We start from the raw sequence: 6,000 nt of genomic DNA on the forward strand, positions 1-6,000 counted from the left end.
GCTTTCGTCTTTAGACTTCCCAGCAGTCATTTAAAAGTCTCTCATTTAAAAGCATTTTATGAAAACAAATCAGCCCCATAGATTCAGATCCAGGTGGTCTTTGGACCATACTTGGAGAAACATGGGTGTAGACCAGAGGGGGAAGGGGATTGCTGAAGCTGAGAAGGGGAGAGAGTGGTGTGTTGTACATAGTACTATTCACCAAGCATGGCCCAAATAACAAAGCTCTCTTTTCCCTGCCTCTCACTGTCAGCCTGATTACCTCCTTTAAATCTGCTGTGGCTATACAGGGCTTCTGTAAGGATAAAGAGCCTGTGAGCATGGTGTAGAATGATCATGCATAAGCCTGTGGAGATTTCTTTGTGTTTTTAAGGAATTGCTGTACTCCTCCTGGCACAGTCCTGTCCCTCTTCATGTCAGAAAGGCTGCTTAATATGTAATGTAGGTGTTTGCTGAGGAGAGTACAAGCTGGAAAAGCCTTTTCCTTCTGCTCCCACAAGAAAAATGTGCAGACCCACCAAAAGCCCTCAACAGGTGCTGCGAGCTTGGATTTTCAGATGCTTCCCTCTGGGTGCTTCTCCCCCAAAGGGCATTCAACAAGATAGCACTATGGCTACCTCTATCCTGGGCTATAGAAACCTGCTGTGACTGGGGTCTCAGGGCCCAGAGATGTCTGTTTGTATTCCAAACAGCTTTCCAGACTAGGACAGATGAGCTGTAGCACAATCACCTAAGAATCAGGTGAAAAAATAACAGATCTGTGAATCTGGGCTCATGAGATATGAGGCAAGCCTGGCTCTGTAGATGAAGTAATTCTAATGGGCAGTCAGGTTTGGAAATTGAGGAAGACTGGAACCACCAAAACTGCTCCACTCTTGAACTGGCTGGGGTCAAAATCTCCATCCTAGATATAGGCATGATATTTCCTTTTCCCCTACAATCTTGTTTCAAGGTCAAGATTTGAGATTGCTGTTTCCAGGAAGTCTTCCTGAAAACAAGTTTATTACATCCTTTTCCCTTTTCTTGCAGCACATTTTCAGTGTCTTTATACTATTTTATAGCACTCTCCAGTTAAAACAACGCTGAGAATTCATTTTTGGCCATTATCAAGAAATCAAATAATAACAAATTCTTGGGAGGCTACACGGGAAAAGGAACTTCTGTATAGTTGGTGGGGATATAAACTAATACAACCACTATGGAGATCAGTATGGAGATTTCTCAAAAAAACTAAAACTACAAATTTCATTTGACCCAGCTATTCCCCTTCTACTGGTCTTCTTGAAAGAGTTAAAGACATCATATTACAGAGATACATGCACACCCATATTTATTGCAGCACAATTTATAAGAGTTAAATCTTAGAAGCAGCCTATATGTCTATCAATAGATGAGTAGATAAAGAAAATGTGGTATTTCTGTATAATGGAGTATTGCTCTGTCATAGAGACTTGAGTTGTTTGTAGGAAAATATATGCCCTTTGAGATCATAATGTTAAATAAATCAGACACACAAGCTTAAATATCACATAGCTACTTTCATATGAGAAGCCCAAAGTAGAAGTAATTTGAAGAGAAAATAAAAGGCAGGTAATAGGAAATAGGGAGATGGATCTTCTGCAAGTGGGAAGGGGACCTAAAGTTGGAGGGAGGAGGAAGGAAGGGAAAGAAAAGAGAATAAAAAAGAATTAATATGCATTATGTACACATACCTGTTCCTCACAGTGAATGTAATCATTATGTACTAAAAACACATATCAATAAAAAACACTTTAGAGCACTGTCCTGCTCTTCACATCATATCTATTCATCTCCACTGTGCAATAGAAATATAATGCCAGCCATATATATAAGCTTTGCTTTTATATAGTTACACTTTTAAAAAGTGCAGTGAAATTAATTCAAATAACATTTTCAATTTAACTCAGTATATTCACAGTGCTATCATTTCACCATGTCACTAATAAAAATCACTCATGATGTATTTTACATTTCTTTTTTCTTTTTTTTTTTTTGTACTGGGGATTGAACTTGGGTCCTTGTGTTTGCAAGGCAGGCCAACGAACCACTGAGCTAAATCCCCGGCCCTAGTTTACATTTCTTATTCACACTAAATATTTGGAATTTGGTTTATATTTTACACTTAGAAAACATCTCAGCTTTGATTGGCGTGTTAAGTGCTCAACTGCCTCGTGGCCCGTGAGCTCCATATTGGACAGTGCCATGCTATGCTTTTGAGGCTAAGTCTGCGATTCTCCAAAGGAGTACAGTTTTCAGGTGCAAGACAGATGCTTAGAAATCATCTGAAACTACTCAAATACAAATTCCTCTCAGAGGTTGTCCTTTGGTGTTTTTGTTTGACTAGATATTGTAAGGGCATTGTCATTGGAGGTGAGAGTGGGCAACAGGTAGCTATCTGTATCAAGGAAGAGGAAGCCTTCCAGACAGATTTCATTTGAGAAGAGTAGGGGTGGGAAGAAGCCCAGGGTAAAGGCCATTGCAAGGAACACAGAAAGACAATTGAATCAAAGAGGCAGACACCACTTCCCTTCAGCTCCTGCATGGTGGGACTAAACAGTATAGACAGAGACACATGCCCAGCTGTCTGCTGCAGCTAACTTGAGCTGCCTAGAGAGCACTGTACTGGCTGTCAAAGGGTTTGGTCAGGGTGTCCTGTGATCACTTAAATCTATTAAATGCAGATGTAGCACAGATTTCTTTTGAGAACAGATTGAGCCAGTTCATGTTCTCGCCCCAAATTTCCGAAGAGAATTGACTGGGTCGCCTCATAACTCAGCCACAGCTGGCTCACTTAAGATAAAAGGCTGTCACTTTTGTCAATAAAGAATCACTTCCAAGGCAATGCTCATAGATATCTGATCATAGCTTTTCCAGAAACAGACATCTCCTGAGGAAATTGGAGTTCAAGCCCTGTTCCTGGGCCTCTGAAGTCACACAATGAAGGCACAGAGGTACAGGGCTGGAGTCTGAAGTTCCACAAACTGGTTGTCACCAGCAGCATAATACTTTCCAACAAGCACAATGGAGAACTGAGTGGCCACAATGTCCTCCCATGAGGGCCCAGGAGGTGGTGACAGGAGCTTAGCCTTTAGAGAAAAATATTATTTTCCAAATGCCAGCACACTGGTTTACTTTGGGTAGGGAGGTTGAGATAGGGTCTTACTATGTAGTCCAGGCTGGCCTCAAACTCACAGCAGTCCTCTCTCAGTGCCACCTCAGCAGTGCTGGAACTATAGGCATGTACCACCACACTGGGTTCCTCACTAGTTTATTTAAATAATCCATCATATTAGAATTCTCAACCTATAAACTTCTTAAACGGACTTTTGGTAGTTTATGCAAAGTATCACAGCAGCAGGTGAGGCTGTGGATTCCTAGCATGGGACACTGAGCAAGTCACATTACCTCTAAGCCACTGGTTCCTCAGCTGTGAAACAAGGGTGGGAGAGGCCCGACATCCTAGGCTCATGCACTCATTAAGCTCTCAAATGAAGCACTAATCAAAATGCACAGGATGGTGGGGGATTTAGCTCAGTGGTTCTGCTGCCTGCTTCACAAGCCCAAGGACCTGAGTTTGATCCCTGGTACCCAAAAAAACCCCAAACAAACAAAGAAACAAAAAACCCACACAAAAAAACAAAAACAAAAAACAGGAAATGCTTACAAAAGTTCATAACTATTGAAAATTAAACGACCTAAAATAAGATTGTTTGAAGCAGAAACTGAGTTATAAAAAGTAAAGAAATATTTTCAAGCATCTGGGTGCTGCAAACACACCATACAAGAGACTGACAGCAGGGCTAATTAGAAGAAAAGCAGAATCCCTCCCTCATAGCCCGTCTATGGTCCTTTATGGGAATTGTCCCAGAGGAGGAAAGCCTGCTGTTCGCTATAGGTTTTCTAAGGAGAGTGAGAAGTCAAAGTCCAGGCTGAAAGAGCCAGAAGTGTGAGGAAGGAATAGGGAGCTTCAGTGACAAGTGAAATGGGTAGTAAGAATGTCAAAAGAGGAAACAGGCCAAAGACTCCTTAGTGGTCCCCGCAGCCCCACAAGACAATGCTAAGATCTTTGAGATCATTAACGGCCTCTCTGCTGGAGGAGCAGTGGGGAATTCATCTCCAATCCATTGTCTCTTCCTTGGCTCAGACACTGCTCAGGTTCCCTAGCTCTGCCAAGAACTCTTCTGCAGCCACGGTCACAAGTGCAAGTGCAAAGTGATTGACTCTTCATTCTTAAGAAGGCTGTTTCAGGCAGCTTCTCTCTGCCGGGCTTTCTCCTCTTATTCACCAAGCATGAACCTTCTATAAGGAAGCCTGAGATGTATCTCTAGAACACTTTGAGCTGGAAGGGGACATGGTGCAGATGCACACAGTCGCGGTCAGTCCAGCAGGACGGCATTTCCTCTGTGCTGTCCGGATCTATCTCAGGTTGCAGATCTCCAGGAAAGCAGCCCGGGAAGCCTCCCTTTGGAAACGTGCTCTTGTGCCCAGGAGAGTCTGTCATCAGGGAAGGGACGACATGGATGTGGACGAGAGATGCCCTGGCCATTCCAGCTGCTGCCCTTGAGGCAAACAGCTGCTCAGCCTGGCAGAGCGGAGGAGAGAGCTTGAGAGCTGCACTTGGGAGAGCAGACTGGAGGGTTTTCTTCATGGGACCAGCTTCTCTCTCACCATTCTTGTTTCCCTCTGTGCCTTTTCTCCACTTCTTTTGATTCCCTGCAAACTAAATATGGAATCACAACAAATACTCGGTGAGGACTTAGCATGTTCTCCCTGTAGCATCTTACTGTCTTCACAGAGAACTTCCTTTGTTTACCCCACACCTCCTTCCCTCCTTCCTCTTTTTCTTAAAAAAAAATTTATTAAAGTAAGGATACCAGGTTGGAGGAGTGTCATATACTTGTGATTCCAGCACTCTTGGAGGCTGAGGCAGGAAGATCACAACCTAGAGCCCAGCCTGGGCAACCTGATAAGTCTTGGTCTCAAAATAAAAAACAACAAAAAAGAGATGGGATGGAGTTCAGTGCAAAGGACCTAGGTTCAATTCCCAGCACCACACATATATGCATGTGCTCATGCACACACATAGAAGAAAGAAAAGGAAAATACATACTACCCAGATATTTTGGTTCAACTTCAATTTGTTCCTGGGGATTGTTCATTTATACATGGAACTTGCTGACACAGCCTTTCCTAGTTACTACTTTAAAAATTTTAATTTTTAGTGGGCCAAGGATTTAGCTCAGTGGTTCCACTACCTGCCTTGCAAGCAGAAAGGCTTGAGTTCAATCCCTGGAACCACACACACACACATAAAAAAAAACAAATCGAATTTTGAAGATACTAACACTTTTTGTTGTTGTTGTTGTTTTGAGACAAGATCTCACTATGTACCCCAAGCAGACCTCCAACTCATAGTGACCCTCCTGTCTCAGCCTTCAAAGTATTGGGATTGCATGTATGTGCCACCAAATCTGGCTTAAATTAATAACTTTTATTAACTTGGAAAATATTTGACAACTATAAATACTAAATATTTGAGCACTTATTGTGTCGGAGGCCAGGTACTGTACTTTTCTTTAGGTGTATTAATCTTCACATTTTTGTGATGTAGACAGTGCTTAGAGTGGTCATTTCTGGTAATAGGAAATGAGCTTTTTATCATTGTCTATCTCCCTTTTCTTTTCTTTTGTTTTTTTTTTTTTGTTTGTTACTGGGGATCAAACTCGGGTCCTTGTGCTTGAGAGGCAGGAGGCAGAATCACTGAGCTAAATCCCTGGCCCTGTCTCTCTTTCGTTGAGAGGTAGTCCTCATGTGGGAGAGCCAGACTTTCTGGGCTTGGACCCAGATGCCTCTCCTTACTTACTGATGTGATTATAAGCAGAGAACTTCATCCTATCACCAGAAATACCCACTCTTAACAGTCATTTTTATGAGGAAAAATTAGAAAAGGATAAAAGCATACATTTTATCTATCCTGCT

The sequence above is a fragment of the Fukomys damarensis genome, unplaced genomic scaffold (genome assembly GCF_012274545.1).
Source record: "Fukomys damarensis isolate Sample0158 unplaced genomic scaffold, DMR_v1.0_HiC HiC_scaffold_2, whole genome shotgun sequence".
NCBI lineage: Eukaryota > Metazoa > Chordata > Mammalia > Rodentia > Bathyergidae > Fukomys > Fukomys damarensis.